This window comes from Sorex fumeus, unplaced genomic scaffold (assembly GCF_029834395.1).
Source record: "Sorex fumeus unplaced genomic scaffold, SorFum_2.1 ptg000018l, whole genome shotgun sequence".
Taxonomy (NCBI): domain Eukaryota; kingdom Metazoa; phylum Chordata; class Mammalia; order Eulipotyphla; family Soricidae; genus Sorex; species Sorex fumeus.
This window is the reverse complement of record NW_026606075.1, coordinates 13,909,585-13,921,318: the sequence shown is the minus strand read 5'-3', so window position 1 is coordinate 13,921,318 and position 11,734 is coordinate 13,909,585.

Here is an 11,734-nt window from a genome sequence, read left to right as displayed (position 1 = left end):
TTAGCTTTCTTGGGCTTAGTCAGAATAGTATATGCATGTCGAGCAAACACCGTGTGTATCCAGACAGAATTCGGCTGAGTGAGAAAGAGTTGGCACTGTGTGAAAACAGTGCAACTCAGTTTACAGCATTTATTTAGAGAGACTGTTTTTCTACTCTTAAAAAGTGTTTTATGACATTATAACGCTAGTAGAGGGTTATGCAGTAGGTGAGAGGGAATTTAGTATGCAAATTAAGAGAAGCATTATAATATCCAACCGAAGTCTAAAATACCCTGCCAGCAGAGAAGATGAGCACAGAATTCGTGGGTTCTTCTATGTGTTCCTAGAACTTCATTAAAAATTTTTCGAGTTGAAGATGCCTACCCGAGAGTCCCAAGAGTCACGCATTTTAAAATCCTGTTTTTGCCAGTAAAAAATAGTCTTTCTCAAGTGTGGGAGTTTCATAGCCAGATCCATCACCATAATCTCTAACAAAACTGATGACTCATATCTTAATTATACTTCTTCGTAGTGCTAACATTAAAGAAAATGAATGCTTAAGAGTAAGTACATCACTAAATATCTTTCACGAACTCCACTTATTTCAGTTAGAAAGAAACCTCTAGAAAGAGGACTGAATACACTAATAACAATTAGATAGGCTCACATTTGGTCAAGACTGATAATTTCATGACAGGACTGTTCTCTAAAGTAATTGAGGACAAAGCCATGGTTCTCCCACAAAAATCCCTCCAGAATCTGAATATGGATTATGGTTTGACGGAAAGCAGAAAATTTTAGGTTACTGTGAAATGAGTAAAGGCTATCAGGAATCAATTTTTCCAGGTACATTCAGGGAAAAAATGTACAGATGAACCTCATCAGTGGCCTTATCAGTAGAGATTTCTCTATGTGATATTACATATTTCCCAGTTAATTCTAAAATTCAAATGCAAAACATAATTCAAAGGGACATTGTCATTTATGTACTTGGAACGCTCTCTGAGACACTTTGGTTCTATAATGCAAACAACTAGAATAAAACTACTTGCATGTGATTTCGGTTTTTTTGTTTGTTTGCTTGTTTGTTTGTTTGTTTTTTGGCGTGGGCACACTCAGCAGTGCTTAGGGCTTACTCCAGGCTCTGAGGACAGGGATCACTCCTGGCAGGACTTGGGTGACCAAATATAGAGCTGGAGATCAAATCTGGTAAGCTGCATGCAAGGCAACTGCTTTAATTGTTCTACTATCTCTCCAGTCCCCCTATGAGATTTTTTGATGAAAATAAAATTTAGATGAATGACATCACTTTTATATGTTGCCTTACTCCCTCCCTCCCACCCTTTCTCTCTTTTCCTTTTTTCTTTCCTTTTTTCCTTCCTATTTCTCTTTCCCTTCCTTCCTTACTCCTCCCTTACTCCTCCCTCCCTCCCTCCCTCCCTCCCTCCCTCCCATCCTCCCTCCTTTCCTCCCTTCCTTCCTTCCTTCTTTTTTCTTTCTCCATCATTCTTTCTGATATAATTACTAGAATAAAAAAACTCATAAACTGAAATCTTCCTCCTCTCAGTTAGACATCTTCATTCCACCATTTACAGATACCAAAGCAAAATGAAGGACATTATCATAAACATAGCATCGTGTGACCAGTAAAGTGTGTTGTTCTAGTTCACAGTGAGAACCATGGCACTGCCAAAAAAGGGTATCACACTAAAAATTCGCTTTTCAATGTGTCTTTTATTTCATAAACTAGTATCTTTTCAACGACTTAAATTATCTAGGGTCAGCTGAGCTCTTAAAAGTGGGCAAAACTGGAAGGAGATTGAAAAATTAGTACTACAGGTAGGACACTTGCTTTATATATGGCCAATCCAAGTTTGATCCCTGCACTCTATATGGTCCCCTGAGCCCATCAGGAGTGATCCCTGAGCACAGAGTCAGGAGTAAGGTCTGAGCACAGTTGGGTGTGGTCCAAAAATAACACATGACAGTGGGCACGACAAGTCAGTGCTACTGCATGAACAGCAAACCCTCACATTTTTTTGAAGCTAAAAGGTAAAGGTAAAGGCCCTCCGGTTGATCGTCGATTTGCTCGAGCGGGCCCAGTAACGTCTCCATTGGAGACTTTGTTGTTACTGTGTTTGGCATATCGAATACTCTCGGTAGCTTGCCGGGCTCTCCGAGAGGGGTGGAGGAATCGAACTCGGGTTGGCCATGTTGGCTGCTTGTAAGGCGAATGCCCTACCGCTGCCCTTTAGGTTTGTGTAAGTCCTTGGAGGCCATTTTAATGTGAAAAAGTAATAGGTTTTGCCCATTGCTTAAACAAGAACACTTTTGAGAGCATTAGTAATAATGATGTATGGATAATAAACATAAGGAGGTGTTTCTGGATGCAACAGGCATAAGTTCAACTTTCTCATCTGAAAAAATAAAGGCAAGATGGTCAGAACAGTAAACAAATGGGCAACGTGTAGCTACTAAAACTTCGCCCCTTCTATCAACAGAGGAACACAAAAAATGCGTTTGCATGAGGAAATTCCTTGCTGTCATTCAAGTTGTTCTCACAGGAGGTGGAAAGGATAAATGAGAGAGAATCCCAACTCCAAGCAGCCCTGGAGCTTCTGCTCATAATTATATTGTAAGATTTCCATGGGGTAAAGGGATGCTTTAAGGAGAGTGGATTAGGAGTTTTTCCATTCACTGCCTTCCAATTTGGTCACTTTTTCCCTTTTTTCCTTTTTTTTTTTTTTTTTGAAGCTGCCAGCCCGGAGAACTGGAGAGAAAGGAATTTTTTCCAGAGTGAGCGGCTCTATTCTTACTGCCAGGAGTCTTGTTGGAATGAGAGCGACTCTGGCTCCCTCAGTGAAACTCAGTAGCCTTGGCTGCCCGCTGCTAGAGTGCTTGCTCAGAGTGGGCGCAGACTTTTTCTAACTATGACCTTTTCAAGAATGGAGAATTACAGGAGGGAGTTTTTTATTGTAAAACTTTAACATGTAAAGCACAAATGAATACTAATTGAGGAATCTCTTTGGCAAATATTTGGGGAAAGAAAAACAGAGGTGTGTTTTTTTGTTTTGCTTTGTTTTCATTGTTGTTGAACTGCTTCCCACTCCTCTCCCCCTCAAAAAAAGGGGTGTGTGGGTGTGGGGCAGAACAGAGAAAAGGAGGAAAGTGGCTTCAGCTCAGTGAAACACTAAAAAATGCACATGAATCAATTATGAAAAAGAGAAGGTCCCTTTGAATGAGGAAAAGCTGATTGGAATTAAGATAGGCTTTGTTCCTATCTGCAAGGTACAAGGAGGGGACTTTTCAGCGAAACAGAAAAGGGGGATTTGGGACTGTTTGGCTGCTTAATGCCATAGTGCTTCAGAGCCCATGTGAAAATTTGCTGCTGGCTATTAATCATCATTGTGCCCCTGCAAAGAAGCTGTTACAATGATGACTATATGTCATTATATTCCCACTGTAAGTAACGAATCAGAGAGCTGGGAAAGTTGGATAAGAGCGGCTGGCAAACTTTTAAGCGGTCGAATCTATTTAAATAAATTTACATCACATTTGCTACTTTCTCTGGTATGGGAATCATACTTTAAAATGAAACAATATGCTGTGTTCATGGGGCCTGGTCTTTTATTCCCCTGTCTCTGAGCCTACTTTCCAGGTCAGCCTTTGCCGGCGCTGACAGCACGCTTTCTCATAGCCTCTCCTTCTCATAGCCTTTGGTTGCTTTCAAGTTCAATTTAGCACAATAAAGTTGTTATGCATGACAGTTTGGAGAGCAGAATAGGTGGTGTCTGAGCCCGCTGTGTCGCTACAAAGTGGGTCCATTCTCTGTGGGCCAGCTCAGTTACTGGAGCCTTACTGGTGGGATACAGCCGTGGACTTCCAGACGTTCCCATCCTGACGAAAACAATTAGCTTCAAACTGCACGGAGCCGCGGGGTCAGTCTCTCTTTGACTGCGACTGCGCCGTTTAATATGCGGCAGTGGATTTTAAATTTATGTTGATTTATCCTGTTGGGCTCCTCTTTTATGCGCTTTATTTACAGATGTGTAAAGAACAGGGAAAGTTGGAGTCCCACATGCTTCAAGAGTCTTATTAGAAACCTAAAACCATTGTTTTATGTTTATTTTATCAAGAAATAGAGTTGAAACATGTCAGACTTAATTCCATTAGGCTGAACTATCCAGAACAGAGCCCTGGGGTTTGGAAGACAGGGTCTGAAAGGAAGTGTCTCCTTGGCTGAGCATCCTCAACAAGCCAAACAACAAACAACCACTGCTGTCAGGAGAATGTGCTATTATGAGGGATTACCCTTCCAAAATGCATCGCTGACCTAAAAGTGACAGAGCTTTTAATAGTAGCAAATTGTAGTTTTCTAATCACTACAGGTTACCAAGTGTACTTGTGTATGTGCATATGGATGAATCAGATCAATTAAGCGTTGGGTGTTCGCTGAAATCTACCCAAGGGCTTGCTATCCTCAGAAGTGTGATACAACAGTACTGCCCCAAAGCAAAGAATTTTGACAGTACAGAACTGTTCTCCTGCAAAGAGTATAGCCTCTCTCTTGACCATCTGAAGAGAATCGTGTAACAAAGCATATTTAGATATAGTTTGAATTTAACCCTTTGAGTTTTCTTGACCAGATGTCTTCAGTCTCTGAGCTCTCCTAGTGAAATAAACCACTGTTGTCTGACTGCTGATCTCACAAGCTACAGGATATAACCATCAAATAAGCCTTCTTTTGGGATAGAAATAAATCAAAATCATAATTTAGAAAGCATGTTTCACCTTCTTAAAGGAGTTTACCACTTTGCTGAAGCTATTTGTTACATAATTCTTTAACCAAAAGGGGTAGAATATACTAACACTAAGCATGCAACATGTTAGTTTAACTATATATTAGGAGCAAACAGTAAAAGTTAAAATTACACACTAGGAGGGCTTTTACATAATAATTTTTACCTGATATGATATGTAATTTAACGTAATTTGAAGATTTTTTTTTATCAAGTTACCTCATGATATATCCCTACTTTAAACAAGGTTTGAGAAGAAAGGTCAACTGCTTGCTCTGGTCACTGTTCCTCTGCTATTATTTTAATATACTTTGGTTTCATTTATAGTAAGGCATGTAAAAGACCCCTTTTCAGATAGTTTTGGAAATGAAGCTGGACAAAGAAGGAGAGATTATGAGAGAGAATCAGTGTGTCTGTGACAAAAGCATTACACTCTTCTAATTTTCAAATAAGGTAACTCCTTTGCTATGCAGGAGGGTAATACTTCAAAACTTGACCAACATGTTTAAGCAATAATCTTACTTTTAAATTCCTTTATTTTTCTTGGAAAAACATATAATTTTTAATTCCACCGTAGAAAAATAGTGAGAATAGAGGATAGTTAGATGCTAGGTGGGAATGATACTTCTAGAAGTTTACACACACATGCATGCGTGTACACACACAACACACACACACACATGAATACAATGTGCAGAGAAGTGTAACTGTGGTACAGTTAATGAAACTTAGAAATACATTGCCTTATCAGGAATTTGGAAATAAGGAGTAACTTACATTACTCATCTCGAAATAAATTTCTTAGAAAAAAATCCCTTAAATTTATTAAAATAAATAAAAGATAGTCTTAGAGGGAATCTAAAGGATTATGCCATATTGGTTTGATATAATATTTACAGAGACACAGTATTTTACGTGACACTTATATTCATCTTCTTTACTTAAGAAAAATTTCAGTTGAAAATGAATAGGCATATCAAATTTACTTGTTAGTGAAGTTGCTTCTATTAAGCTGATAAGGAAGATGATACATCTTCAATTATCTCTAGGCAACAAAGGAAAAAGAAGAGAAAGACAAAATTAGAAGTTTATAGAGAGTGAATTTTAATGAAAATTATAGGGAATGAATTTTAATGGACATGAGGCAATATGGGAGAGAGATAGAGAGAGAGGGAAAGAGAAAAAGGAAAAAAAGAAGTGAAAGTAATACTCACCATAAATGACAATAATATTCGCCAGATTTTGCCTAAGTCCTTTGATTGAAGTTTTGTCATTTAGTTGTACTTTAGCCGTAGGTAAATTTTTGCTTTACATCCTGACTCTTTCTTTCCCATTAATAAAAAATAATAATAGTCCCCTCATAGAATTGTTACAGAGATTAAATAGAATAAAACCCAAAAGAATATCTGGGATGTAGTTGATCATATGAATATTGTTACCTTTACCATCTCAAAATACTTGATAAAGCTGTAACAACTTTTCTTTTTGGTGCTCAGGGCCACTGCCTGAGAAATGCTCAAAGGTAACTCCTGGGATGTTTTGGGGGGCAGTGTGATCCTGGGGGTCAAATTCATGCCTCCAGCAAGCAGAGCAGGTGCTTCAGTCCTTTGCACTCTCTTCCCAGTATAAATAAGTGTGTTAAATTCTCATCCTCAAATCCCTATTTTTGGTCAATGACAGGTTAAAATTCCAACTATAAAATCTTAGAGAAATAAAGACATTCTTGGCAACAAATCTTATTAAACTGATTCCTGATGATTTGGCACTGAGAAAAGCTATATCCATGTCACCAGTTTTATTTGGTTGTAAGGAGCTTTTACTTATGCTACTTTGTCACTGAAGCAGTTAATAAAGACCTGGAGAAAAGGTTGATCAATATCACTGCAATACCATCTTCCTTATGTAGACATGGATTTAAAGAGACAATTTCATGATAACTACAAGATAATCTCTATGAAAGGTCTCCAAGGGCCTTAGTTAAAAATCTGGGATGTCAAAAGTAAAGACCTTTGACATTATAAGGAAGCATTCTGCTTAATGGTTATTCTTATTGCCCCAAAATAGTATGCTTTAGAGGAATAATGCTTTAGTGTTCATGAAAAAAATAAGCAAATTCATTGGCCTAACAGTCATTTCTTTATAAAGCAAGTTCACATTTGTAGAGAATCACACTTCCCAAGTAACAAGCTCTTATTCTTGTGAAAAAATCATGGAACCATGGATGAGTTTGACAGTGGGTTTGGGACAGGGGACGAAAATCTCTTTTTGTACAGTGTCTGAACTTGACTTCACCAATATACTGCTTGACTCTATTAAGGAAGACATAGCTTAAAGCAGAATTTTCTGAAGAATAGCTTCTTTTTTTTATTATAGTAGTATAAGTTTCCTAGATATTAAGAATGATTTCAACCAAAATTGGTAAAAATTATTTTTCCAGTATACTGCTTGATGCTAATTGAATTCTTATATCAATTAGCATCAAGCAGTATACTGGAAAAAATAATTTTTAGATATTTAAGAATTATTATAAAGAATTATATTAATTCTTAAATATAGCCTTATTTTAGGCACCACAGTATATTTTGAAGAACAAACCAGGCATATTTAATGAAATAGTTTACCAACTCCAAAACACTTAATTCTATGTTAGAAATGTCATATATGATATAGCAATAGCAAACATTTTTTACTAAATTTAGTACATGGGCATACTCGTTATTTCCACCCACACCCCACTCCCACCCAAAGTCTATTATTTTTAATGTGAGTTGATTACATACTTAGTGAAGTGGGGTTTGGGTAAAGGTCTTTGCTTTTTGGGGGGGTATATTTAAGCTATGTAAAACATAAAACAGCCTTCCAACCTGACTTTTAAACCCATCTCTCTCTTTTGTAATTGGTAGAAAAACCAAGAAGAGATGATCTAAATTAAATTTCTGCCTCTATTTTTGTCTTTTAACTACTAAATAGGATATATTCTCCTATGACTCCTCATCATTTGGGTGATTTTTTTCAAGCCCTGTGAGTATTGAATTAAATATATACATTTTAAATAGACTATTTGCACAATGTACAATCTTTAGACATTTTTTGTTTTTATAAGCAAGCTGGTAATAAAGAAACATATGTGCTGTTTTATATATCCACATGCTTTACTACCAATTTTTAGATAAGCACCATAACTTAAGTTGTCTTCCACACAAAGTTCTGGCAAGCTTCAATAGATTCATTAGTGGGTTTTTCTTTACAACCAACGAAGCTCAAAGAGCTCCTAACAATGGAGCTAATCACTGCCTCTTCCCTGACCCAAGCTTAGGTTTTTCCCTCCTTTCACTCCAGACTCTTATTTCATTTCTGAGCAATTGGATTTCCGTGGCACTCCCAGAACAAATAAATATCTCCTTTTCCCCCTGCTTACATCTTTTGTGTATATTTTTTCTATACGACTGCCCGTATTTAAACTAGTGTGGTAATGGCAGGGTTCTTCAGGTAATCTTTCATTGGACATAAATGGTGTAGCATTAAAATGCAGATAATGTTACCTCAATTAGAGAATGCTGTGCAAAACTTGAAAAAGACGTAGCTAAATGTTTGGACTAAACAAGTAAGTCTATGTTGTTAAGAGTGGGGCTGGGCAAGTTGCATTTTCAATAGATCCCTTAATGAATAAATGTTAGACTGTATCAACAGTCCTGAACAGGCTTGTGGTTTGTGTGTGCATGAAGTGTAATGGTATCAATTGACTGGCTCTTTGTGGTTGCTATAAAGTACTCTTGAATGTGTCAATGGAGAGAAGGCCTGCAGACAATGAAGCCATGACAGCTGAATGTCAGCAGCGACCTTGAACCTAAACTGGTTTCACCATTCCAGTGACTCCAGATACAGTGAAGACATGCACTGGAGCCGGACCTTCGGCATTGCCTGTCATTTTCTGTGTTCAGATTCCAAGCACTTAAGTGACAATTTCACCACATTGCTAGACCCTGCTAATATGCATCAGTGAACGTTCACTTATTAGTGATGGGGCTAACGATATGCTCAGCATTTTAATCAGACTTGCATTGGCATTTAAAAATACAAAAACACTGAACAAAACAAAGCATCATTCTAGACTAAATGTTTTATACAAGCAAAATCATCCAGAGAAGATACTCAAAACATGTCTTTTCTGCAGTCACGAATTCTTTGATATCGATCTTGCATTGCAGAGCATTACCGTACATACATAACTACACTCTTTATTGCTGCAAATAGCACATGATTAGTTAATTAAAATATGGCATCAAGGAATAATTAATATTTGTAATTCAGTGTTTCTTTAATGAAAAACAAGAGAATTCTTCTAAAGGTCACATTTACAGATTAAATGTGTCTTTAACATAAATGGAATGTTATTAAGCAAGGCTCAATATTCAAGTGAGAGCTACAAAGCCTTTTGTGGCAAAACACTATTAATGAATTCAAGAAACTGAATCCCCTTGCTAAGGCAAGAGTTGAGCAGGGTTAGAAACTCAACCCAACTGAACGTTCTTAATATGTTCACTATCCTCTGCTAAGAACTAGGGGCAATGAAAGAAAGAGACAGAGAGAGTGAAGAACAGAGGAATAAAGGGGAGAGGAGAGAGGCAAGGACAGAATGAAAAAGACGTAGAAAAGAGAGAGAGATTTTTATTGGTGAGAAACATAGAGCCATGGGTATGCAGCAGAGAGCAGCAACACCAAAATTTAGCATGGATGTATTTCAGGAAAAATGACTTATATTTGGTAAAAAAAATGGTAAAAGCTATACCCTGATTCTTAAAAAAGAGTTTAAATTTGCTTAGAGGGAACAAAATAAAAATATATATAGACTTTATAGATAAAAAGGTATAAATAAAAAATATGTTATAAAATTTTCATTGTGGATTGATAAAAGGCATGACACTGGCGTTTCATTTACCTAACATATTTGAGTCCTACTCATCACTAAAAACTTCTGTATGATATATTTTTAAATGAAAGTGGACATCACTATCTTCGTGCCACTGTGTAGATAACTTAAGTCCTTAAATACTTAACATATAAATAATAAACTCTCTGATCAAATTTGTCCTCTTAAGTCCTCTACAACATTTAGAGTAAAAACAGAAACATTGAAGACTATATGTGTGTCTTTACTTAGAAAAGCAAAATGTTGGCAAAAAAATTTCAGTAAATTCGTGGAAGATGGTTATGCACACATCTTAAATTATAACTTTAAAATGTTTTAATAGCATACTACTTGAGAAATGTTTATTACCCAAAAATGTTGTTGGACATAAAGTTTATTATTAAACTTTAATAAAATAATTCGTATATTTTTTCAAATCATACAGTGTTATAGAATCATACAGTTTTCAAATCATACAGTGTTATAGAATTAAAGGTAAATCACTATATCATCTATTTTCAATATTCTAGTTTAAATGTGCATTATAAATAATGTTATTTATTTTCAGTAAAAATAATATTATAAAGATAATTAAGGTATCCAAAACACTAAAACTTTTACAACAGACCTAAATTCACCTAAAATCACTATTAATGTTCTTAGGATTTAAAAAATGGGCAAAATTAAAGTTAAAATGCACAAGGGGTTTTTGACCTTTAAAATCACAGTGCATGAGAAAAATAGTGAAATAGAAATATTTTGCTTGCATAAATTTTTTATGTAGCTTTTACATGTTCCCTAAAAAAAAGGAAAATTCTCTTTTTAATGTTTATAAATGTATTGGTAAGGTTGAAATTCCATGTACAATTCTTACATTAGTAGTACCACTTGTAAGTGAACTGGCACATCACTTGGCAACTGTAAAAAAATTGCTTCATATTTTTATACCAGAAACAGGATATTAGCATCAGCCAGTTTCATTTTGGGTCATTGAGATTTATGTGAATCTTATTCACTAGGAAAATATCACTTAGAAAGTTCTATATTTATATTGGCACTTCAAATGTATACAGATGTGGTATAATTTTTATGAGTGCCAAAGACTTAAAGGAACTCCACAAATGCCATCATTTATTATGAAGCATCTTTGCAAACTCTTCCTATTGGTATCATACTTTCAATCACCTCTTATGGAAGAACTCTCCAGAAGACTAGTTTCTAGACTCAATAAATTGATGGTTGGAATAAATATCTATTGTCGGTATTGAAGCTATTTTAAAGCAGGATAGAAACTCTCAAATGAGAATTATTTCACAGTGCATTTATAGATTATGGGATGGATTTAAGTTTAAAATACAAAAGTAGTCAGATGTAGAATTCAAGTTAATGGCTCAACACAAAGCCTATAGCATTGGTCTACATAGATAAGCAATCTTAGAGTTTGTCCATGTGAGGGCAAACTATATTCCTTGTAAGATAAACCTTCGAGGCAATGTCTGAAAATAATGCCCTTTTAATGAAATGATTAAACGATATGTTTAGTAAACATCTGAGTATGTTATTTTAGAAAGCATTCTAAAATAATGCCTGAACTAGGAAGAAATCATAGACAAGTCCATGAGATAATTATATGAGTGTTCTCAAAATTACTGTGAAAAAAATCATATAAGAAACAGGTATTCATATGGGTTTGTTTTTCTATATTAAACTACACTCCATAAAGGCATAAGTCAGGTAGTTTTTCTTTAAAATATTTTAATATAAGGTGATGATTTTACAGAGTTTAGCAGTTTCTCAATTTCCCTCAATTTTTTTATTCTCAAAAGAAAAAAGAAAGAAGGATGTCAGAGAGGTTAGCCTGTGATTACTTATTTTCAAATTTCAATGATTTGCATCCTTTAAATTCGCATCTATTCATGTATTCTGTAAATGTTTGGCCTATTATGTCAGGTTTTGTTAATTAGAAAGGTAGGGGGAGAAATGCCCATAGGATTTATGTGCCAACTTTCATTCCTCGTATTTGTAAGCATCCCATTTTTCAGCTTTT